Source organism: Callionymus lyra, chromosome 2, assembly GCF_982586985.1.
Source record: "Callionymus lyra chromosome 2, fCalLyr1.hap1.1, whole genome shotgun sequence".
Taxonomy (NCBI): domain Eukaryota; kingdom Metazoa; phylum Chordata; class Actinopteri; order Syngnathiformes; family Callionymidae; genus Callionymus; species Callionymus lyra.
The window spans coordinates 8,013,968-8,028,535 of NC_141819.1; the positions used below are offsets into that span (position 1 = coordinate 8,013,968).

Here is a 14,568-nt window from a genome sequence, read left to right on the forward strand (position 1 = left end):
CGTTAAACTGGTTCATTTGAAAACTGGAGAACTGAACTGTTACCTAGTTCATTTGAAAACTGTTGAATTGAACTTTGAACTAGTTCAATCGAAAACTGGTCAATTGAACTTTGAACTAGTCCATTTGAAAGCTGGTGAACTGAACTGTGAACTAGTTGATTTTAAAACTGGTGAATTGAACTTTAAACTAGTTCATTTGAAAACTGTTGAATTGAACTTTGAACCAGTCCATTTGAAAACTGTTGAATTTAATTTTGAACTAGTTCATTTGAAAACTGTTGAATTGAACTTTGAACTAGTTCATTTGAAAACTGTTGAATTGAATTTTGAACTAGTTCATTCGAAAACTGTTGAATTGAACTTTGAACTAGTTCATTTGAAAACTGTTGAATTGAACTTTAAACTAGTTCATTTGAAAACTGTTGAATTGAAATTTGAACCAGTCCATTTGAAAACTGTTGAATTGAAATTTGAACTAGTTCATTTGAAAACTGTTGAATTGAACTTTGAACTAGTTCATTTGAAAACTGTTGAATTGAATTTTGAACTGGTTCATTTGAAAACTGTTGAATTGAACTTTGAACTAGTTCATTTGAAAACTGTTGAATTGAACTTTAAACTAGTTCATTTGAAAACTGTTGAATTGAACCAGTCCATTTGAAAACTGTTGAATTGAATTTTGAACTGGTTCATTTGAAAACTGTTGAATTGAACTTTGAACTAGTTCATTTGAAAACTGTTGAATTGAACTTTAAACTAGTTCATTTGAAAACTGTTGAATTGAACCAGTCCATTTGAAAACTGTTGAATTGAACTTTGAACTAGTTCATTTGAAAACTGTTGAATTGAAATTTGAACAAGTTCATTTGAAAACTGTTGAACTGAACGTGGAACTTGTTCATTTGAAAACTGGTCAATTGAACTTTGAACTAGTCCATTCGAAAGCTGGTGAACTGAACTTTGAACTAGTTCATTTATAAACTAGTGAATTGCACTTTGAACTAGTTTATTTCAAAACTTGTGAATTGAACTTTGAACTAGTTTATTTATAAACTGGTGAACTGAACTTTAAACTAGTCCATTTGAAAACTGTTGAATTGAACTTGGAACTAGTTCATTTATAAACTGGTGAATTCAACTATGAACTAGTTTATTTCAAAACTTGTGAATTGAACTTTGAACTAGTTTATTTATAAACTGGTGAACTGAACTTTAAACTAGTCCATTTAAAACTGTTGAATTGAACTTGGAACTAGTTTATTTATAAACTTGTGAACTCAACTTAATACTAGTTCTTTTGAAAACTGGTGAACTGAACTGAACTCATCATCCGAGGTCACGCCTGCACGAGAGAGATTTATTTAATGCGTCTCTGACAAGGTGAGGAGATTGTTTTGCTTTTGTTCTGCGAAGCCGCCACGAAAAAAACACTTATTTTCTCTTGACGCTAATTAATGCTAATGCGTCGTCTGAAGCCCAAAGAAAACACTCCTCGCCGTCATTATCCAGCATTTAAAGTACGGAGGAGCTGCGTCCACGAGCTCATTAGCTGTGACAGGCGACAAATAGCGGCGGAAGTCGAACCCATGGCAGGGAAAACTCTGCTAACGACGAGGGTCGGGGGAGCCGGAGGTGAGACCGCAGGTGAGACTGCAGGTGAGACTACAGGTGAGACTTCAGGTGAGACTACAGGTGAGACTGCAGGTGAGACTTCAGGTGAGACTGCAGGTGAGACTACAGGTGAGACTTCAGGTGAGACTACAGGTGAGACTGCAGGTGAGACTTCAGGTGAGACTACAGGTGAGACTGCAGGTGAGACTTCAGGTGAGACTACAGGTGAGACTGCAGGTGAGACTTCAGGTGAGACTGCAGGTGAGACTACAGGTGAGACTTCAGGTGAGACTACAGGTGAGACTGCAGGTGAGACTTCAGGTGAGACTACAGGTGAGACTGCAGGTGAGACTTCAGGTGAGACTGCAGGTGAGACTACAGGTGAGACTTCAGGTGAGACTACAGGTGAGACTGCAGGTGAGACTTCAGGTGAGACTACAGGTGAGACTGCAGGTGAGACTACAGGTGAGACTTCAGGTGAGACTACAGGTGAGACTACAGGTGAGACTACAGGTGAGACTTCAGGTGAGACTACAGGTGAGACTGCAGGTGAGACTACAGGTGAGACTTCAGGTGAGACTACAGGTGAGACTGCAGGTGAGACTACAGGTGAGACTACAGGTGAGACTGCAGGTGAGACTTCAGGTGAGACTGCAGGTGAGACTACAGGTGAGACTTCAGGTGACGCCACAGGTGACGTCGCGCTCGGAGGATCCGCTCGGATGCCATCAAAGGATTCCACGCATCGACGTCCGGGAGCGCAGAGGAGTTGCAGGTTCTTTCACGAAGCGAAGAATGTGCTCCCATGAATCATGGCTTCACGGTCGAGGAGGAACGAGAGACTCGGACGAGCCTGTTCTCTCTTGTCGCGACTCCATCATGCATGAGGGTCTGACAGGTTCCACCGCTGGAGGAGGAGATGTGTCGCAACAGTGGTCGAATCCTGATGCACTGACTTTATCTTGGTTTCATCAGGATTCATGTCTCGATAGAATCTACTCTGATTTTAGGCTAGTCATAATGGACTCCGCTCTCTCCACCTCCAAGGGACTCGTTGTATAAACAAAGCGGGCGTAATAACTGCTGGAGGAGGAGTGAAGCCATTATTATGTCATAATGGACTCTCGTAACCTCTCGTTCGCCCAGATTTCAGAGCAACTTTATAGAGTAATAAGTTGAAAACATGGTCATGATGAGGAGCTTTGAACTAGTTCATTTGAAAACTGATTAAATGAACTTTGACCTAGTTCATTGGACAACTGGTGAATTGAACTTTGAACTAAATCCTTTGACAACGGGTGAATTGAACTTTGAACTAGTTCATTTGAAAACAGGTGAACTGAACTTTGAACTAGTTAATTTGAAAATTGGTGATTTGAACTTCGAACTACTCCATTTGAAAACTGGTGAATTGAGCTTTGAACTAGTTCATTTGAAAACTGGTGAACTGAACTTTGAACTAGTTCATTTGAAAATTGGTGATTTGAACGTCGAACTACTCCATTTGAAAACTGGTGATTTGAACTTCGAACTAGTCCATTTGAAAACTGGTGATATGAAATTTGAACCATTTCATTTGAAAACTGGTGATATGAAATTTGAACTGTTTCATTTGAAAACTGGTGAACTGAACTTTGAACCAGTTCATTTGAAAACTGGTGAAATTAACTTTGACCTAGTTCATTTGAAAACTGGTGAATTGAACCTTGAACTAGTTCATTTAAAAAACTATTGAATTGAACTTTGAACTAGTTCATTTGAAAACTGGTGAACTGAACTTTGACCTAGTTCATTTGAAAACTGGTTAACCGTGTAAATGTATAAATTCAGCTCATAAACAATAACGATAATGACAATCATATCGTCAAGTGCATCATGGGAAGTGATTCCATAGATCAGCTGATCAGACTCAAGAGCTTCGCTAACGTGTTCTTCTGGCAGCCATTTTATGTTCCTTGAACTCGTCTGAACTCCTTCAGTTCGTGGTCACAGGTTCGGCACCAACTAAAGCACCGGAGAGACGTTGACATACGTTTATCTGCCGCTCACCTCCGTCAACAGCCTCCTAATAAAAGGGAATTCAGATTTAAAGTAACATATAAACAATTGCCGCGTGGAATATTGCTTGTTGTGGCTCCGTAAGTGGTGCCGCCGTGAAATAGTGTGTCGGCGGCGAGTTGATGTGATCATGTAAAATGCATCAGTATTGTCGCGCCGTGATATAAAGCTTTATACCTTCGTGTCGCCGCCACAGGCCACGGACGCTTAAACCGGCGCCCGCGATAACGACGCCTCGGGAAAGCAGCCGAAGAAATGATCGTACGGCGTTATGAGGACGTTATTTATGTTCGACACGCTCGGTCCGGGAGCTGCTGTCGACGTCGCTCGGTCGTCGTGGCAACAGTTCATCACAACAAACAATAGATGCTACAGATTTGTTTTTATTTGTCTTCAAACGTTCTTATTTCAAAGACACCGATCAAGGTCAACTTAAAATAAAACAAACACACGATAAGATTCGACACCAAATGAATCACGTGATGAATAAATATTTCTTGTTGTTTTGTTTTCATTGACATTATTTTTTATTTAATATTGTGAAAGACAAAAAAACAACTCATTACATTTTTTATTGTTTATTTCGCCTGATATTTAATTTAATTATTTTATTCTTTATTGCAAACAAAGAAAAAAAATCAACATGTGTTTGCAATATAGAATAAAATAATTTAATAATAATTATTAGTTAAAAATTAATTAGATTTTGTGGGTTTTTTTAAACAAAAAATGAATAATAAAAGGGAGAAAAAAATCAATAAATAAATAAATAAGTAAGTGCTGTAAAAAGTGAACACAAAATTGATTAAGAAAAATATAAAAATAAAAAGAAATAGTGCATCAGTAAAAAAAATAAAAAAAATAAAAACAAAAAGAAATAGTAGTCAAATTAAACCGGCTCGATGGTTATGGTCAACAAGATTTCATCCCCAGAAAAATATAGTAAATATTCTTCTTCTCCAAGACACAGTAAGTTCCTCATCATGACCATGTTTTCAACTTATTACTTTTTAAAGTTGCTTTGAAATCTGGGCGAACGAGCGAATAATTTTAAACAATGAACACCTTTTTTGGGTGATTTTTAAAAACTTTTTTTTAAAGCGAACCTTAAATGTAGTTTTGAGCTTAAACCTTTGTTAAGGTAAGGTAAGGTAAGGTAGAACTTTATTGATCCCTAAGGACGTCTCCTTCTGGAAATAGTTTTTGTTCCAATAGCCACAGCAAATAGAGCAATTTTTCACAAAAAATAAATCAAAATAAAATAAGAACAACGATGATACTTATGATCCTGATCGGCAACTTATGAACGAAAAAAAATCCAAAATTTCTGAACTTTTCATTAAAATCTATTCTAACATTTATGATATTTTCACCACGAGAGTAAACGTTCGCATAAATATTGTATTATTTTATAACCGACTCCAGCAAACATATATTTAGATATTTAAGATTTTTAACTATTTAATAATTCAAAGGATGTGTTTATTTATTACTTTATTCAAATACAGCTCAGGTTTATACTGCAGTGTATTCAGGTTGTACATGTTGTTCAAATACTTGTGAATATTGATATTTCCGTCCAGAGCTTAAAGAAAATACTTCACATACTTCAGACGTCGACTCGTACCTTCAATGTCAAACCTGCTATGGGAGTAAAAAACACCGTCGAGTGTGTACGTCGAGTGTGTACGTCGAGTGTGTACGTCGAGTGTGTACGTCGAGTGTGTACGTCGAGTGTGTACGTCGAGTGTGTACGTCGAGTGTGTACTTCGAGTGTGTACGTCGAGTGTGTACGTCGAGTGTACGTCGAGTGTGTACGTCGAGTGTACGTAGAGTGTGTACGTCGAGTGTGTACGTCGAGTGTGTACGTCGAGTGTGTACGTCGAGTGTGTACGTCGAGTGTGTACGTCGAGTGTGTACGTCGAGTGTGTACGTCGAGTGTGTACGTCGAGTGTGTACGTCGAGTGTGTACGTCGAGTGTGTACGTCGAGTGTGTACGTCGAGTGTGTACGTCGAGTGTGTACTTCGAGTGTGTACGTCGAGTGTGTACGTCGAGTGTACGTCGAGTGTGTACGTCGAGTGTACGTAGAGTGTGTACGTCGAGTGTGTACGTCGAGTGTGTACGTCGAGTGTGTACGTCGAGTGTGTACGTCGAGTGTGTACGTCGAGTGTGTACGTCGAGTGTGTACGTCGAGTGTGTACGTCGAGTGTGTACGTCGAGTGTGTACGTCTAGTGTGTACGTCTAGTGTACGTCGAGTGTGTACGTCGAGTGTACGTCGAGTGTGTACGTCGAGGGTACGTCGAGTGTGTACGTCGAGTGTGTACGTCGAGTGTGTACGTCGAGTGTGTACGTCGAGTGTACGTCGAGTGTGTACGTCGAGTGTGTACGTCGAGTGTGTACGTCGAGTGTGTACGTCGAGTGTGTACGTCGAGTGTGTACGTCGAGTGTGTACGTCGAGTGTGTACGTCGAGTGTGTACATCGAGTGTGTACGTCGAGTGTACGTCGAGTGTGTACGTCGAGTGTACGTCGAGTGTGTACGTCGAGTGTGTACGTCGAGTGTGTACGTCGAGTGTGTACGTCGAGTGTGTACATCGAGTGTGTACGTCGAGTGTACGTCGAGTGTGTACGTCGAGTGTGTACGTCGAGTGTGTACGTCGAGTGTGTACGTCGAGTGTGTACGTCGAGTGTGTACGTCTAGTGTGTACGTCTAGTGTACGTCGAGTGTGTACGTCGAGTGTACGTCGAGTGTGTACGTCGAGGGTACGTCGAGTGTGTACGTCGAGTGTGTACGTCGAGTGTGTACGTCGAGTGTGTACGTCGAGTGTGTACGTCGAGTGTACGTCGAGTGTGTACGTCGAGTGTGTACGTCGAGTGTGTACGTCGAGTGTGTACGTCGAGTGTGTACGTCGAGTGTGTACGTCGAGTGTACGTCGAGTGTGTACGTCGAGTGTGTACGTCGAGTGTACGTCGAGTGTACGTCGAGAAAACATCGAGGAAACGTCTCTTGCGAACCTTGAAGTCGTTTGACCTTCATCGACCTACAGCGTTTTTTCTTCCTTCTTTTCCAACTTTACTTTCTCACAACTCGGGTTCAGAAGCCGTCGCTACTGTCATACACTTTTCTCTTTTGAAAAAAGGATGTGAGAAGTGTTGAGTTCACACAGGAACGATTGTGTAACATCTGGAGTAATTGTCGTACGATTGAAGAAGAGTATTTTCCTCACAGTTTGGATTTAAACGATGATTTTAAGGGTTAAAAAAAAAAACATCAAACTCTGAGGTATGTTTTGTAGATCCTGCTGCGAGGGTCGATACAAACGGGCTCGATGTGTTCTCATGTGAAACTATGATTGGGTCGCAACAGCCCACAGACCCATTTGTGTTATTCATGTCCCGCAAATGTACTTCCAAGAGCGGGAGAGCATTCTTTGAGATGTGGTTTTGGTCCATGAACCTTGTCTGAGCGGCGCAGGCGAAGCGTTACGACACATCGAACAATCAAACATTTTCTCCGGGTTCGCACACTTATCACGTGGAGGCAGATCGGACGATATAATCCCGGCGAGCGCGGCTCAAACACGCCGCCAGATATAATCTGCCGTGAAATTATCCGCGGCGACGACAACATGGCTGACGTGTACAGTTCGTTATCTGAAGAAATGACTGCTGAACTTCTGCTGAAGTCGACTCACTGCTGTTTAACTCAAATATGATGTTCGATCTCGTCGCTTCGTTTCTACTTAACCTGCTGAACATAATCTACGTAATCCTGCCATCAGACGATGTTCCTGCTATTTGTGTTCGACAGTTAGTTACGACATTTGAATGTTAAGAAAACACACCAGAATATTTGTGGTAAATATGAACTACTCTAATGTTTTAATGGGGTTTTTGAAAAACATTAGTCACAAATGTGACTTATTTTTAGAATATTCCTCATCGGTGCTTGAAAAAATGAATAAATTGAATTATTTTTTATATACAAACCAAAATTGATGCTATTTAATGTCACATGAAATGAAACTTTACTTCTTGTTACTGTTTATTAGCTTTTTGCTAGTAAATAACTTCAAGTGTCCCTTTAATCTAATCTTCACTCATTTTCTACTCACCCTCATGTCGACTAAAGGGTTATTTTCAGAGTAATCTGTTCTTTTTTAGAGTTATAGACCAAAATGTTTGTTCATTTTAGTGTAGCGACTGGAGCTCACTTGTCTTCATCTTCACCTTCGTCCAAAAAGACACTTAAAAACATCCAAATACCTTCGTATAGAGATTCTTCTCACTGGAAGCTCTGACAATATGTACTTTTAATTGTGTTTAGCATTTTATTTCTGCTACAAACAAACTTTAAATTTGATTTTCTTTCGAAACAATTCTTCTCTTGTCCAGGCTTCGATTCAAGATGGACGTCACTGACGAGCAGTATGAAGGTATTTGGATGTTTTTAAGTGTCTTTTTGGACAAAGATGAAGACGAAGACAACTGAGCTCCAGTCGCTACATTAAAATGAACAAACATTTTTGTCTATAACTCTAAAAAGGAACAGATTACTCTGAAAATAATCCCAACTCTTAGTCAACATAAGGGTGAGTAGAACATGAGTGAAGATTGAATTTTGGGTGAACAATTTATATAAATAATAATATAAATAAAAATACATGTAAAGGAACAGAAAGATCAACGACGCTGTAAGAGAACCTCTCCAGTAACTCCACAGCAACAATATTTAACTTAGAGTTAGAGTTAGATTAATAATTTAATTAGATTGTATAATTCTGAATTTTGTGGCGAGATCAGAGTGAAAGGATGATGTTATTCCCTGTTAATATTTGTTCATTTCCTTTGATCTATGCTCTTTACATTTGCACTTTGTCCTCCCTTGCACTTTATTCTTTTTATTTGCACTTGTTCTTATGAAACTATGGTCTGCTGTGAAGAAGATCTCCAGAGGGATTCATAAAGTCAATCTAATCTAATGTAAACGTCTGTCAATCTAATCTAAAAGATAAAGGACCCGCGTGTTACCTTGAAGGACACTGTCGAGTCTGTACGGCTACACACTCCTGAGGTTCTATAAAGCCTGGATGTGGAGCATCTTGATGTATTTCTCTCCACCAGTAATGGGGGGGGGGGACCCACTTCTGTGTGATGTATGTGTTCTATACGCTCTCAGGGAAACACAAGGACGGTGAAATGGAGAAGAACAAAAGAGATCCTGCATAATAGCGGCCGCTCTTCATCGCCGTGAGCTCCAGGGATGTCAAGGCTAACAATGGAGTCAAGGTGTCTTCTCGCATGAAACACCCGACGCTGATGCAAACAAAACTGAAGCGACGTGCGACCCGTCCACGAGCTGGGCTTAGATTTCCACATTAAAAATTGACTCGCTTAAACATGGAGACTAAAGTGTAGGTTCTTGTCCAGATGGCCACGGTATGGAAGTGGACAGGGGACCTTCTGGGTGAAACCATTACCGTTGATCTTTGATACATGTTCTTTATCTTTAAAATCAGATTGCATCATCCTGCACTTTCTTTTTATTGCACTTTTTTCTTGTTTTTTATTAATCTATCATCTGTGTTGCCGTGTGCTGGAAAAACCATTTCCGAGTGGGACCTCCAGTGGTATCAATAAAGTTTTACCTACCTACCTACCCACCCATCTACCCATCCATCTACCTACCTACCTACCTACCTACCAACCATCCATCTACTTACCTACCTACCATTCAATCTACCTACCTACCTACCCATCAATCTACCTACCTACCAATCCATCTATCTACGTACCTACCAACCCATCAATCTACCTACCTACCTACCTACCAACCATCCATCTACTTACCTACCTATCCATCTATCTACGTACCTACCTACCCATCAATCTACCTACCTACCTACCTACCTACCTACCTACCTATCTACCTACCTACCTACCTACCTACCCATCCATCTATCTACGTACCTACCTACCCGTTAATCTACCTACCTACCTATCCATCTATCTACGTACCTACCTACCCGTTAATCTACCTACCTACCTACCTACCTACCTACCTACCCATCCATCTATCTACGTACCTACCTACCCATCCATCTATCTACGTACCTACCTACCCATCCATCTATCTACGTACCTACCTACCTACCTACCTACCTACCTACCTACCTACCTACCTACCTACCTACCCACCCATCCATCTACCTACCTACCTACCCATCCACCTACCTACCTACCCACCCATCCATCCTTCTACCTACCTACCCATCCATCTACCTACCTACCTACCCAACTACCTAACTACCTACCTACCATAAACATGGAGACTAAAGTGTAGCTTCTTGTCTAGATGGCCATGCTATAGAAGTGGACAGGGGCCCCCTCCGGGTTCAACCATTACCGTTGCTCTTTTAAAAGACTTTCGATCAAGTTTCTCTTCCTATAGCTTCTTGTGTTGCTCTTACGTTTCTATAGTTAGCCTATATCTGCCCAGCACATGTCAACAAGCACCATGTAAAGTGCAGGGAATAAAGAGAAGAAGCTCCTGAGGGAAGCCATGCGATCCATTACAGTAGGGGGGAAAATAAACAAACAATCTGGGTCACTTGGTCTTAACTCCGGGTTGGACCATCTAACAGCCGCGAAGAATGAAGAGTCAGAGGTCGCGGGACACGGGAGAGCGTAATGGGATGTGACAGCGAATGTTGAATTAATAATTGGAAGAAAAAAAAATCAGCAAATGGCAGCACAAGGTCGAGGTGGACGGCAAGACGACAGCGAGCACAGCCACAGGGGACGGCAAATGCAACGCATGACATACAGAGAGACTTTGACGTGCACGTATTTGACCGACGTGCACGACAGCACGGTTCAACCGGTGAGCACGCTCGGGTAAAGTTTGCGGAGGTCGCCCACAAAGTAAAAGCTGATAAACAACTAGAGAGAAATAGATCACAACGACATCTTTTATCGTCGCTCATGCACGTCGGCCATATTGTAAACATGTTTTCATTCTTGAAAGGTAACAATGATTTATGGCTAAACAAGCCAGTTCTTTGAATATAGATCATCGATCGAGTCACTACTGCACCTTTCCACATACAAGAATACCAAACACCTACATTTAACATAGTACATTTGAAAGTATATACTTTTACATACAGTTTACACATATTATGGATATGAAGTTTACGTGCAGCATTTACTTTATATTTATTTCTTAAAACTCCACAATGTGTTGATTTAAGTGTGTGTTGTTGTGATGTGTGACTCAATTGTATCATCAGTGTGTGTTTGTATAAAACTCTGGAACTGGTTCAAAGTTCAATCCACCAGTTTTTAAATGGACCAGTTCAAAGTTCAGTTCACCAGTTTTCAAAGAACTAGTTAAAAGTTCAGCTCACTAGTTTTCAAATGAACTAGTTCAACATTCAATTCACCAGTTTTCAAATTAAATAGTTCAAAGTCCCTCATCATGACCATGTTTTCAATGTATTACTTTATAAAGTTGCTACGTAATCTGGGCGAACAAGAGGTTACAAGAGTCCATGATGACCTAATAATGGCTTCACTCCTCCTCCAGCAGTGATCACGCCCCCTTTGTTTATACAACGAGTCCCTTGGAGGTGGAGACTTCCGGGATTGATGATGCACAGTGACAAACCTCCATGTTTGACCAAACAGAGCAGAGTGGGTGTGGTTATGCTCAACAAGATTTAATCTCCAGAAAAACAGTGTTTTCAGTGGACGGAGCTTAAGATCATTTTCTAATGTCAATATTTCAATAAAAAGAGAGTTTTGTACAAACACAAACTGATGATACAATAGAGTCACACATCACAACAACACACACACATCAACACATTAGTTGACCTTTAGGGGTCTCTCTAAGGTCACCCAAGTGGGTTTGAAAATTAACGACCAGTACTTAATAATGAGGCGTATATAGTCGTGTCTAAAGAGACAATGGACATCATTGACCAAACTAGAGAAAAAAAGGTCATAAATATTTACTAATATTTACTTAAGTCTTCAGCCTAACAAACACGATACAATCATCTTCCACATTCACTACATTTCTACTCTGACTTGTAAGAAACTGAGTTACGCCGACGAAGGAGAACCGTCGCGTCTCCTCGGGTCGCAGTCTCGTCTCTTTCAGAACAGAGTGTTCCACGGAGCCAGGCAGCATTTCATCGCCGCGGCGCCCATAATGGAAGCCGCCCGAGCGTGATGCCTTGAAATTTTCATGAGGACAGCGGCGTGGGAGGATATATACATGTCGGAAGCCAAACGTGACAGTGCGGCGAGGAATGCGCACGGTCGAGTGTGGGCATGTGTGGACGGATGCACGGCGATGAATATGGATGCGATAAGAACGTCAACAAGTGTCTCGAATTATGTGCAGTCATGTGTGGAGATGCAGGTTTGAAAGTGTCACCCGACCTCAAGTTCTGGAGTTGAATCCGCATGTCAAGTCAAGACACTTGTGTTTGGACCTTGTTAGTGTCTCCGCCGGTGCATATGTGTGCGTGGGGGGGGTGGTTGTCAACAGCTCAGTCGCACAGTGAATATGTGATATATCTGAGGATTCTGCCACACGAGGAGAAAGAAAACTAGTAATTGTTACTAATGGAACGACAGGATGCGAGCGAGAGACGAACGAATGACACGATGACCCATAAAAATGGACTTTATGTCGACGACTTCGATTTAAACTGAGATTACTTGCTGGTCGTTCACCTTCACCTTCGTCCGTTCACGGTGACAGAATTTCACTTGCAAAACGAATGGCCATGTAGGGTATGTTGAACTGAGCCTGAGAAACCTGGGTGTTGTATTTGACAAATACTAGTTCAACACTGCAAAAAACTGTCCAAAAACTGTATCTTTCAACTGAGAAAAATCTCTTAACTCAGGAAAATTATGTCACAACATGATCTGGAGATAATAATCCATGCGTTTGTCTCATTTAGACTATTGTAACAGTTTATTTTAGTGTCTAAACAAGAAGGATCTGTCTCGCCTGCAGTTAATACAAACCCTGCAGCCAGAACTCTAGTAGAAGAACTCACATTTCTCCGATCCTTAAAACTCTTCACTGGCTTCCAGTTTCTTTCAGGATCAGCTTTAAAATCCTGGTTCTTACTTTCAGATCTATTCATGGTCAGGCTCCTCCTTACATCACTGATCTGATCCAGCCTTACACCCCAACTCGGGCTCTGAGGTCTGTGGATCAGAATCTACTGATGGTTCCTGAACACGGTTCAGGACCAGAGGAGAGAAATCCTTCAAGACTGTTGCTCCTAAGCTTTGGAACCATCTCTGTGTTTGATGATCTACTGACTCCTTCAAGAAACATCTGTGTTTGATGATCTACTGACTCCTTCAAGAAACATCTGTGTTTGATGATCTACTGACTCCTTCAAGAAACATCTGTGTTTGATGATCTACTGACTCCTTCAAGAAACATCTGTGTTTGATGATCCACTGACTCCTTCAAGAAACATCTGTGTTTGATGATCTACTGACTCCTTCAAGAAACATCTGTGTTTGATGATCCACTGACTCCTTCGAGAAACATCTGTGTTTGATGATCTACTGACTCCTTCAAGAAACATCTGTGTTTGATGATCTACTGACTCCTTCAAGAAACATCTGTGTTTGATGATCTACTGACTCCTTCAAGAAACATCTGTGTTTGATGATCTACTGACTCCTTCAAGAAACATCTGTGTTTGATGATCTACTGACTCCTTCAAGAAACATCTGTGTTTGATGATCTACTGACTCTTTCAAGAAACATCTGTGTTTGATGATCTACTGACTCCTTCGAGAAACATCTGTGTTTGATGATCTACTGACTCCTTCGAGAAACATCTCAAGACACTTTTATTTGAGCTTTTTCTTAATTATCTTGTTGCTTCTGTGTTTGTTTTCTATGTTGTCTTGACCTTTTAAAGTATATATTTTAACTGTGTATTGTTTTTTGATCATTAAAGCGCTTCGTGACCCTGGTCTATGAAAGCTCTTTACAAATAACTTCTTACTTACTTTGATTAAACGTTTAAATAATACATCAATTTCCCTCTAGTCACTCTAACCCTAAATGTCATTGGATATTACTTCCAAAACGCTGCAGTTCTTCCACTGTGATTGACACAAAAACGTTTTGGGCCACATTGTGCCATAATCACTAACAACAACATCATGTTTTTGACGTATTTGGTGTGTGTATGAAAACCCGAGTCGTTCATCGTTATTTAGTTCTATTGGTAACGTTTGTCCAAAAATCCTTGGAATCTAGACTTTCTATTTCGGTGCCGTTTCATGTAGTTTATGATGAACGTAAACAAAACCCTAAAAAATGGAGTATTTGACTAACACTAGACAAACATCACCTCTTCAAGCTCCAACAGCTCAGAATTGTGTCGAGCCGGTCATTCCGGGTCACGGAGCAACTTTCTCCGAAGGCTAAAGGGTGCTAAGTGCACATCATCGTCGGTGAGAATCCTCGGTCGTTTTGCCAACCACCCCCCCCATCGTCCCACCAACCCCCCCTCCATGCGGTGAATCCACTTGTCAGCGGAGCAGCCTGGTTGACATTTCGGCCTCACCTTCGAAAGGTCAGACTCTAATTACCTCAAATGCCACCAAGCACTGCAGAAGCAAAAAATAAACTCCGGGATGATCGGCGTGCGGTCGGCGCCGCGAGGTGCGAACTCACTTCCTGCACGCGAGTTTACAGCTGGACTTTTACCAAAGACACGAGCTGTCCGTCAAACACCAATAAATCCTGGGCTTAACTAGAGTTTAAAACGCTGAATTAAAGATCCAGAAACTTCTTATAATTAAGCATGAATATAATCTTCAGGTTTTAGTTGGGTTGTCGAC

At 41.0% G+C, this 14,568-nt stretch overlaps 1 protein-coding gene across 2 annotated transcripts in view; it reads right to left on the reverse strand.

Moving 5' to 3' along the window:
• Positions 1-14,568, reverse strand: part of raraa (retinoic acid receptor, alpha a) — a 161,540-nt gene that overhangs the window by 118,324 nt on the left and 28,648 nt on the right. The gene's annotated exons all lie outside the window — the stretch shown is intronic.